The following is a 12,239-nucleotide window of genomic DNA, read 5'->3' as shown; positions in this document are numbered from 1 at the left end:
TCAGATAAAGGCTTCAAGTTGTTGCACTGTTAGTTTTTTAACTTGACGGTGGTTGTTAATAGCAGAAAGTAATTTATTAATCTGGCACGCGGCTATCTTGGCATTTCACTGTAAACAGTTTCGTCATCTGCTTGTGTTTCCCAGGGAATTAAATAAGCTCATGATATTAGAATTGAAGTTGCATAATTTAAATTTTGATAAGTCTATGCTTGGTAATTTATTAAACATTTTCTGTGTAGTGCATTCATGACACACAGTCACGAAAGATTAGCGATTTGTTATAGCGATGGTGCTTTGTTATAATTGAAATGAACTCTGACACAGACTCGTGTAGAAAACTTGGTGCGGGATCCTTCGCTTCTGCAAATAGTATTTTAGTAATGTAATTTAGTGATAGTTTGTCTTGCACTAAAACCATTATTTACCTTCATTCGGCACAACTAGACACTGGGACATGAATTTCCCCGGAATATTTTACGGTTATTGTCTATATTATTTATAACAGATATCGTATGGAATTAACTGATTTCTATCAGTTATTTGTCACGTCAGTAAGTTATGTTTCAATGGTTAACAGGATTTGAATTGCAACTTAGCAGTATAAGCCTGTCGCTTCCAGCTTTCTGTCAGACGTTTTAAGTACGCTAGTCTCTCGTTTCTTAGTTATTTTAATCATCAAAATAATTCGAGAATAGTTCCAAAACAGCGTGTTACTAGGCCATTGCGCCATGTTCCACTTAGAAAAATACACTATTCGTGAGGTTTCTGTTAATTATCGATAACAAAGTGTGTGAAAGTAGGTGTAACACTGTTGCCCATCATTTCTTGATCTGACATTTTTGTATGTGCATTTTTGTGTGAATATTGCTCATCGAAACTGAATCGTTTCTATGGTTTATTATACTCAGACCATTAACGCCTACTTCTGTTACCAAGCAGGGAAAAGAAATATTGCAGTTGCCATACCTTGCGGACAAAAGTATAATGATTTTGGCATGTGTGTCCACTTCCCAGACTTTATTATGGAGATTGCAATCGCCGTTTTGGCAGCAGGAAGTTAGGTGTGATACTAACATTTTAATAATTTGTACTAAAAACTTCTGAGGGTTGACACACAATGTATTTAACAATGTTATGCGTAAGCCCAAATTCCACTTATAAATGATTCCCTTCGTGTAAGTTTTATTTGTTGACATTACTGTTAATGGTGCCACAGCTCTTATTGTATGTGTGTAGGATGAAATAACTTTAATCAATCACACTAAGATCATGATTTGACTCGTTTGTTAATAATTTTAATAGTGTGCAAGTAACGGTTGGGCGGATCAAGTAAACTGAAAGTGTCCGGCGATGTTTACCCAATATTCACCACTCGCGAAACTGCTTCTATCGCTTTTCAAATACCCCACCTTGGTAAGTAGAGACCTGAGTGGACAGGATCAAATTTTTTAGGGATGTGCCAGTATTCTTTCACTGATAACGTAGCATGACGTCCACAACCTTGCATCTGGGCGCAAAGGTACATGTTCGTGATTTTCCTCGTCACTATACAACGGATTTCTCATAGACTTGGCAGATAAGTGTGTTCTCGTAACTTATGGATGATTCGCTAGTTTGTAGAGTCAGTGATAGCAAGTTTGCACGTTAATGGCGCGAAGGACTTAAGATTTGTAAATCCAGTGTTCCGAGAGCCAGTGCGGCTGTGAAGGAGCCGCCATTGTAATTTTATAGTCAGCGAGCAGACAGAGCGTGGCTGTGGTCGGAGGCGCAGCTGGTTGCTCTTGGCTTGCTTGACGGCTGCGGTGGCCATTGTAGTTGGAGGGAGGAAAAGGGGGGGGGGGGAGTGGATGGCGCTAGGAGGGGCGGAAGACTCTCCCACCTGCCGGAAAACGACGCGACCAGCGCCACGCATGTGCGCCTCCCAGCGGAGCGGCGGCTGCTTCTCAACATTGTGACACTGACGTACGTTAATAAAATGTAACCAAACATTTCTACCCGTCTTATGGAGTATTTGTACGCAATCGTTTACATAGTCCACAGAATATTTGGGAGAGATTCCAGTTTAAAAAATCTTCATTTCTCAGTAACGTGTTGTAAGTATGTGGTGCTTTCACACCATAATCTTGTAGACATTTGTGTGAGGAGTTGGGCTTTCTGACTGCTTCTTCACAGTATATTTATTCCCTCGCGAAGTTAGTTGTAAATATTTCACTGCAATTGAAAAAGAACAATGATGTACATAATTACAACACAAGAAGTGACATCCAGTAACCTACAATAAGGTTGTCTTCAGAACAGAAGATGTGCACAATGCTGCAGCTAAAATTTTTGATCACTTTCCCAGTGATATAAAATGTCAGACAGCAAAGTGAAATATCAAAACAAACTTAAAAGTTTCATCTTGGCAACTCCTTATGTTCCGCAGGGAAAAAAAATCCTTCAGCATGTAGCCACGTTTACAAATTTGTGATGTGAATGTAAAATGATTCGTTCCACATTATTATGATTCATCGTGAAAATGATCGTTCGAACATGAAACTAATATCCAGCGACGGGGTCATGATAATTGCCTTTCACTTGTTACTCTGTAACAGTCTGTCTTCAGTTCCAGGGTACTCTGCTGTTGAAACCTGTTTTCCATCGAGGATACGGGGTATAATAAGTGTGACCCTGATCAGGACATTACGGAAGAAAAGCCGCCAGTTTACAAAAGCCAGTCAATAAAAAAACACCTTCGTCTTGTGCGGAACTGAGCGCTGAAGATGAGTGGTACGATGCAGAACGATCCACCGTCATCCTACATCCCTCGATCTTGAAAAGTCTTTTGTATACCTACCTGAGCAGTGAAGTTCCTTCGTTCCTACCACATGATCGAACTTCCAGCAATAAACTGAACGATAATATTTTCGTAACTGCTGAGCCGCTTAACATTTTGGTGGATACTCATGGGTACCGATCCACCTTGTCGATTGACGTTTAACTTCTAACTTGTATATCGATGTCGCAGATACTGGTTGGATCATCAGGAACACTTTCAGGACCACGTGCAGGCAGTCCAGAACTGTTTCACACCATTCAATACCGATGATGTCTTGTTCATTTGTTAAATAGTAAAGCACTTACAGGGATAAAAATTTTACTGTATCGAAGGCGTCCGCTCAAGACTTCCGACAAGGCTTGTGAAGCAGTCTGTAGGGTATCTTACATGGCCATCGTTAACATTGTTTCTCTCTTGAACTGTTTTTGTGCCCAACGACGATGTTTGTATCATTACAACCGCCAGACCACCGTGTTTTCCGTCTTCCAGTGAACTGCCTACGGATCTTCGTTCTCACAAGGAACATATGAGAGTAATCATCGCTCTCTCTGAGCAGGAGGAATTCAAAGACGCTCAGTTCCACCATGAGATCCATTGCGCTGTAGAATACGGCGCTCACCTCGACGCCGTTCCCCGACTGTCCAGCATTGCTGCGTAGTGAAAAAAATGAGCTTACCGAATATCGGACCAGATTTGCGACTGGGTTCAAGACTTCATTGCAGATAGAAGTAAACACTTCGCTCTTAACGGAACACAATCGACAGATGTAAAGGTAATTCCGGAGTACGCCAAGAAACGTGTAGTGGAAAGAATCAGAAGCTCGTTATGACTGTTCGCAAATCATATGGTTGTCTGTAAGAAAGCAGCAACGCCAGAATATGGTATCGATTTGCAGAATGTCCTACAAAGGATGGCTGAATGGTGCAGTTGACCCTGAAATGCAATGTATTGCGCGTACGTAGCAAACTAAATCAGTTAATGTACAACCAAACTATTAGTGACAAATTGATGGAAACGGTGTATACCTGAGATTCATAGGAAGAATCTGAATAAAGCGTAACTCATCCACGAAGACAGTGACTTACAAGGCGGTTGTTCTTCTGATTCTTGAGTATTAGAATGAGATTTTCACTCTGCAGCCGAGTGTGCGCTGATATCAAACTTCCTGGCAGATTAAAAATGTGTGCCCGACCGAGACTCGAACTCGGGACCTTTGCCTTTCGCGGGCAAGTGCTCTACCATCTTAGCTACCGAAGCACGACTCACGACCACGAGATACTGGCAGAAGTAAAGCTGTGAGGACCGGGCGTGAGTCCTGTTTCGGTAGCTCAGATGGTAGAGCACTTGCCCGCGAAAGGCAAAGGTCCCGAGTTCGAGTCTCGGTCGGGCACACAGTTTTAATCTGCCAGGAAGTTTCATTAGTGTATTAACTTGGGACTGTTACCACAGGGAAGAGCCAGTCAACATATTACTGCCTATCACATACATTTCGCGAAATGACCAGGATGAAAAAAGTCGAAAAACTAGAACTAATATAGAGGCTTACCGAAAGCCTCTCTTCCCACACGCCATTGGCGAGTGATGAAGGGAAGAACGGTTAAACTAGTGGGACCAAAGTTCCCCTGCGCCACACACCATTAGGTAGCTTGCCGAGTACTGATGTAGATGTAACTGTTTGAAATAAGTCAGAATGCTAAATAAGCAGAAAGTACATGCAGGCAATCAAGTCCGATGCATTTGATTACTGATGTAAACACACAGTCAGTGTATGTAACACGATTTATCTGAGTTCCGTCCGTAACGGATGGCGCTTGAAACACGAGTAAACTCGGGATCCGTCGGAATGTGTTTCTAATCCTGCAGCTGATAACAAATGCAGAGAGAGCGCAGTAAAGAACGATGAACAAAACTCGCATCTCTGCTTTGGCGGGAAGTGTGCTAGCAATAACGCTACCCGAGCACGCTCCACTGACCGACTCAGTTTAACTTGACTCTTTTTCTCCCCAGTAACCATACCCGGTTAGGCAACTTGTCACGAAGTTCACCGCAGTGCATACACCTTTAAAGGGTAGAAACTTGTCATCTCGATGTATCACGTTGTCCTTTGTAGATAACACTGCTGCAGCGCCGCAACCAGTGAGTAGGTAAAAAGATTCGTACGGCCGACACATGCTAGCAATTCTAACCATGCTTCAAAGACCACACTGAAAATGGGAATATTGGAACTTAATGACCATACTTCTTGTATCTCGTAGTCGAACAATGCGTCAAAATGATATTTTAAAGAATGCGACTACACTCAGTTCTGACAGCACGTTAGTACAACTGTCGTTTCTATGATCTTGTCCGAACAGAGAAACTAGTGTGACTCCTGAAAATATTAATGTAAGAGATGCCGGCAGTGAAACCTAAAATTGAGGTTCCCAATGTGCTGGGCGTGGAATACGGGGATGACGAAACAACAGTACAGTCCACTTTTATGCTTCGAATCTTACAGCGACATCAGAGTGGTTCCTGCCGAGAGTTACCGTTAAGAAGGAAGGTAAATTGCCTTACTGTCAGACAACAGATAGGTTTTTGCAATCCTCGACCGGTCCAAGGATTTTTCTTTCAGTTATCGCTTTGGTTTACACGTAGAACAGATTTGATTCTGTCCATTGTAAATGGTTTCGTGAAACTTAGAACTGAGTGCGTATGTAACACAGTGTATCAGTTCAGAGATAGGTGGAAGCCTAAGGTTTCCTCCAATAGGACGATGCTTAGTCAAACATGCCTTAGTCAAACCAGCCTTCAGGTTGAAAACATTATCATTCCTTTATAGGTAGGAATAGGCAAACGTAAACAGGCTGACAACAGTGCTAAAGTGTGTTCACGAAAATAGTGGTACTGCTGCTACTACAACTACGCATCTGTGCCCCTATATATCTCCATGGACATTCCACGAAGTTTGCTGTAGTTTCAGACGGTAATGGGTCATATACCTCCTTAGTGCATCTTTCCAGCTCGTCCCGATCAGTCTTTGTCACAATGCTTTGTGCAAATACCCATCTTAACAGAATCAGTTTCGTCATGTGTGCCATTAACGTCATGACGATCTGTACTATACGGATTTTTCTTAGTTAACTCAGTCACATAAGTTGCGCATAAATGTAAACGGAATGCAGACGATCCCCTTGTTCTGTGGGGTACCGTAGTTCATAGGATCACTCCCTAACTATAAGCTTAGTTTGGTTCGTTACTAAATGATCATCGTAAGACCTGTGCTTCGTTGGAAAAAAATTCATCAGAATTGTTTTTGTTAAGTTTGTGTTTTACGTTCATATGATTTTGTATAATAAGTGTGTTAGAAATTTGCCGATAGTGCCAAATAGAAATCATATTCAGATAAGACAGCCTCAGTGAAACCTCGAAGTCTCTTAACTGATATTTTATCGCAAATTTATTTCTGTTTCGTGAGGTAATATTTGTTGTCGCTCGCTCTAGCTTTGTATTGTATTGGCGTAAAAGAGTTCGCATTTTTGTACGTAATTCTCGTACCAAAGATGATTTAATGCTAGGTTGCTGGAGCTTCTAATGTAAGTCATAGTTCACAGGACGTAAATATTGAAATAACCTGCATTCGCATGGTGTACTCTGTGGTTTGTCTAAACGTGGCTATTGTTCATCTACGTAAACGTCTCGGTATCATGCTCTGTGGGGATGAATTGAAGGAAAATCGATGACAGCAAATATTGGCGAAGCTCCTGTCAAGTTAAGTAGACAGTCTTGGAATTCAGATACATTTCTTACATAACACCACTTTATCACTATTGTAATACGTTTGAGGTGTACCTGCACGAAACATTTTTACATAGTCGTTAGCCCTTATCAGGTTGTCGTTAGCCTTTACTAGTTCGCCGAGACGATGTGTAGGCCATACCACATACCATTTTGCAAAGCATGTTTTAATTAGTAATAGTAATGAGTCGTGGACGTCGCCATTAGTAGGGTGGCTTGCATGCCTCGTCGTTACAGGTAGCCCATCCGAAGGTGCACGCACAACGCAGGGGTGTTTCTTGAGAAGTCAGACAAACGTGTGATTCCTGAAGAGCGGCGGCACCAGCAGCAGCAGCCTTTTCAGTATTGCAGGGGCAAGAGTCTGGGTGATTGACTGATCTGGCCGTGTAACACAACCAAAACGGCCTTGCTGTGCTGGTATTGCGAACGGCTGAAAATAAGGGGAAAGTACAACCGTAATTTTTCCCGAGGGCATGCAGCTCTACTGTATGATTAAAAGATGACCGCATCCTCTTGGGTGAAGTAGTTCCCCATTCGGATCTCAGGGCGGGGACTATTCAGGAAGATGTCATCAGGAAAGACTGGCGGTCTACGGACCGGAGCGTGGAATGGTAGATTCCTTAATGGGGCAGGTAGGTTAGAAAATTTAGAAAGGGAAATAGAAAGGTTGAAGGTATAGTGGGGATTAGTGAAGCTCGGTGACAAGAGGAACAGGACTTCTGATAAGGTGAATACAGGGTTATAAATACAAAATCAAATAGTGGTAATGATGGAGTGGGTTTAATAATGAGTAGGAATGCGGTTAAGCAACTATAAACAGCGTAGTGAACGCATTAAGGCAGCCAAGAAAGACAAGAAGTCCAAGTAGACCAAATAGTGCCAACTAGCTCCGCAGATGACGAAGAGATCGAAAAAAAATATGAGATAAAAGAAATTATTCAGATAATTAAGATACGAAAATATGTGATATGGGGGGGGGGGGGGGCGGCACCGGAATTGTATAGTAGGAAAAGGAAGGAAAAATAGTAGGTGAAGATGGACTGGGGAAAGGAATGAATGAGGAAGCCGCGTGGTAGAATTGTGCACAGAGCATAATTTAATCATCACTGACACTTGGCTTAAGAATCATAAAACAAGATTATATACGTGGAAGAGACACAGAAAAGTTTCAAATTGATTATATAATGGTAAAACAGATTTCAAAACCATATTTCGAATTGTAAGACATTTCTAGCGGCAGATGTGGACTCTGATCGCAATTTATTCGTTACGAACGGTAGATTAAAACTGAAGAAATAGCAAAAAGTTAGGAGGCGAAGGATGCGGGACCTGAATTTGTTCATAGAAATAGAGGTTGTTGAGAGTTTCAGAGGGAGCATTAGGCAACAGATGACGAGAACGGGGGAAAGTAGTACAGTAAGATGAGTGGCTTTCACAGACGAAGTAGTGAAGGCAGCAGAGGATCAAGTTGGTAAAAAGATAAAACCTAGTACAAATTCTTGGATATCACGGAACGAAATACAAACGTCTAAAAATGAGATTGACAGAATGTGGAAAAGGGCAAAGCAAGAATGGTTAGAGGACAACTGTAAGAATATAGAAGCATATTTCACTAGGGGAAATACAGATATCGCCTACAGGAAAATTAAGACTGCCTTTGGAAACAAGAGAAGCAACTGTGTATCAAGAACTCAGACGGAAAACCAGTGATAAGCAAAGAAGAGTACGGTGGAAGGAGCATGTAGGGAGTCTATACGAGGCAGATGAACTTCAAGGCAGTGTTGTAGGAAGGGAAGAAGGCGTAGGTGAAGATCAGTTAGGTGATATGATACTGCGAGTTCAATTTGATACATCGCTGAAAGACGTAAGTCGGAACAAGGCCCTTGAGGTAGACAACATTCTATCAGAACTTCTGATAGCGTTCGGTGACCCAACCGTGACAAACTTTCCATATGGTTTGCAAAATGTAGGAGACGGGCGAAACAGCATCCGATGGCAGGAGAAATGTAGTTAATTCCAGTTACACAGAACGCAGGCGATGACAGGTGCGAATATTAACGAAGCATCAGTCACAGTTGCAAAATACTAAGGAATCGTTTACAGAAGAGTGGGACAACTGGTAGCAGCCGACCTCGGGGAAGGTCAGTTTGACTGTGGAGAAATGTTAAGAACTCGCTAGGCAATAGGTTAAGGAAAGGCAAACCTACGTTTATGCTGTATGTAAACTTACAGAAACTTAGACACTGTTGACTGGAATACTCCCTTTGAAATTCTGAAGGTATCAGGGGTAAAATACAGGGAGTGGAAGGCTATTTACAACGTGTACAGAAACCAGACGGCAGTTCTAAGGGTTGAGGGGCACGAAAGGGAAGCTGTGATTGAGGAGAGAGTGAGACAGGGTTATTGCCTATGCCCGATGTTATTCAATCTGTTTATTGAACAAGCGGTAAAGGAAAGCAAAGAACAATTATGAGTAGGAATTAAAGTTCAGGGAGAACAAATAAAAACTTAGAAGATTAGCAATGATGTTATCATTCCGTCAGACACAACAAAGGACTTGGAAGAGCAGTTGAACAGAATGGACAGTGATTTGAAACGAGTGTATGTGATGAACATTTAAAAAAAGCAAAACAAGGATATTGGAATGTAGTAGACTTGACTTAGGTGATGCTGAGGGAATTATATAGGTTGTGCTGTTTGGGCAGCAAAGAAACTGATGACGGCCGAAGTAGATTGACAACGGCAATAAAATCATTCCGAAGAGAAACTTAACATTGGATGTAAATTTAAATATTAAGAAGTCTATTTGTACGGAGCGTAGCCATATATGGAAGATTTCAGACCGGAAGAGAATAGAGGCTTTTGAAATGTGGTGCTTCTCGAGAATGTCGAAAATTAGATTGGTAGATATCGGCCTATAGGACACAGCCTGAGAGACATCAAGGGATCACCAATTTAGTTTGGCAGGGAAGCGTGGAGGATAAAAATGTAGAGGGTGACAAAGAGAATCATTCGCACCTTCCTGGTTATTTCCCTTTTATTATCTCCTCACAAGAATGGTTAGCTGCCGACATGTTTCAGAATTATAAAGAGGTAAGAAACAAGACACGAACGCTGTAATTTAAATGGTTTGTGGCAAAGTTTCCGTATCATTGTAAGAATGTACGCGGCAAAAGAATTCATTGCTTTTGTTGTTCCTTTATATTTTCCAGCTCATTACAAATTTTCATCAGGCTCATTGCCAAAACATATGACAGGAATGATCGGAGTTTGCGTGACCGAGTCAGAGAGATTCCATGCCTTAATAAAGGGCACGACGTTCCACCGTTTGCGGGTCGTTGATATTTCCGCATTCCATTTTCTCAAGTCTCTTCCGAAAGGGATGGATACCATTTTCTTACTGTTAAATGGCAGTAGAAGAGCAAGCAACTTCTCTTTCTACACGTCAGTAAATTTGAAACAATTTTGCAGTCACGAAATGTGGGTAAAAACATGTGACTGGACAAAATGAATGCAAAATCCGAAGATAAACGTTTTTGTTAAAAATAGTGTGCTACAAGAGTAACGCGAAAGTATCGCCTAACCTGTTATTGGTGGAGCTACAGTTGAACTGACTACCTAACCGCGATACTGCTTGGCATTCCACTGCCAGACACGAAAGCCGGGTCAGTTTCTATAAGTGTCAGAGAACACATCAGTGCATTGACCTGCGGCGCATCCACCAAAACGGTCTTAGTTTACACATGTAATATATCTGATCACAAGAAAAAGGTCAGAGCTGCACAATTGAATGGAATAACGAAGTTATATTTACAAATTCACAGAACAGTATCTTCGAATTCGGCACTGTAATCATCACAACGCTTAAAAACTACTTGTGAATGGAAGGGAATCAGCCCTTCCATGAATCGGAGGAAAAATTTGTCGCAGCCATCTAGTCTTTGAAGTGTGCTTTGCAGGACATAAGCTGTACATCCCACTGACACACAGGATTGTCGCACTGAAATGAATTTCTTACACAGTCTCGCTTTTGCTTTTAGGCCTGCCAATGTAATGCATTAAGAGACTTCCATATTGCGCAGCTGTCATTGGATGGAGCAGTAGTTCCCAAGTCCTCTGCCAGTAACGCGAGGACTGAGTTTGTGAGCCTTTTTCAACGAGTATACAGTAAAAAGCAGAGAAGAAACGCGAAGAGAATGGACGATGTTGACGATTGACCTGGTTTGTTATTGAGATATTCTTTTTTGCGTGTGCAGTGAATGAGGCACATGAAGGAGGTGAGAGAAATTACATACGCGAAAGTAGTAGTAGTAGTACGCTAGGACAGGTGCTTGAAAGTTACGGGAACATTGTATGTTGTATGCCGCCAATGTTAAATTATCGAATTTTGTAACCCATTGTGGTGGAAACTTTTTAGGACACAAACCTAACAGTTCTCCATAATTATTGAATGCACGTTTCTAGACGCATTGAACGAGAATTATTACTATAATTGTATTGTGGGTCATGTTATCTTTTTTCCGAACACTCAATTTTTGACAGAATTTTGTAAATAAATGAACATAAAAACAATTCGGGATATTTGAATTATTCTGTTTCCCTATGTGTTGACTCTCACACGTGGCATGCTGTGAAAATTTCATGTCTCTACCATCAGTACATATTTAGAAAACGGGTCATTTATTGAAAATATGTAGTTCAGAGAGATTGAGGTTTAAAACTTTATTACAAATTCTTATACAGGCTTACATTTGTGCGTATTTTCTGCACTAGAACCGCCCTGGCCCATGGTCTGTCTCTTCTTCAGTGTCACAACAGCTCAGTCTTTGCCGCCTCCTATTCTTTCTTGCTGCTTTTGTCATTTGTTGAGCAGCTAACTCTGCTTAACGTACACGGAGCTCATCCAGTTCCCGCAGCCCTTTAGCTGTGTTCTGTCCAAATCTTACCCCCTAACTTATCCAGAACATTAAGTCTTTCATAGTTCCCACCATTAAAAGTTATTACAGCATCAGACACTGCTAACTTTAGAGTCGTAAGGCCAACAGATACATCTTTAGGCACACGGCACCACACATTATTGAAGGACTCATTCACATTCTGGGTCTTTCCATGTAAACACTTTTTTAGTAGCTCAGGATTTGCCAAATCTCTCTGAACAGGTTGCCTCCATTACTGCCAAAGGAAGAAAATGTTTATGTGTAAATTCATGCAGGGTGCAAGAAAATTCAGCTTGTCCATATTTACTTACAGTATTTGGTGGAGGTGGACACAACGCATGACATGGCTTTTCATCGGTTGATATTCGACGAAAGAAAGTGCTCCACACAGCTCTTTTCATCTTCTCTAAATTGTCACAGTTATCTCTAATTGCTTTCCCATAATATTCAATTAGTTACTTTGTCCGTTAGTTTTCCAGCACATTTTATTGTCTACATCAGTTTTCTGTGGTCCAGCTTGGTTTTTAGGTTACTCAGACTGATTTGTTTATTCGTAATGCCAATTTCCGAGACGTAGCAGTAGGCACAAAAAAAGCAATTCACTGCCTTCTAGACTGTGTAGTTCCCAAGTGCTCAACTGTTCCAGCATACGCGTAACCGCGAAATGTAACACCTCAAAATTCAAAATATTATTTGAAGGACTCACA

General features: G+C 41.4%; 1 protein-coding gene across 1 annotated transcript in view; it reads left to right on the top strand.

The window, feature by feature from the left end:
- LOC126413026 (AF4/FMR2 family member lilli) overlaps positions 1-12,239 on the top strand; it is a 423,561-nt gene that overhangs the window by 1,421 nt on the left and 409,901 nt on the right. The window lies entirely within an intron of this gene.

The sequence above is a fragment of the Schistocerca serialis genome, chromosome 7 (genome assembly GCF_023864345.2).
Source record: "Schistocerca serialis cubense isolate TAMUIC-IGC-003099 chromosome 7, iqSchSeri2.2, whole genome shotgun sequence".
Classification (NCBI taxonomy): domain Eukaryota; kingdom Metazoa; phylum Arthropoda; class Insecta; order Orthoptera; family Acrididae; genus Schistocerca; species Schistocerca serialis.
Note: the sequence above shows the minus strand (reverse complement) of the source record. Positions and strands in the feature narration are given on the sequence as shown.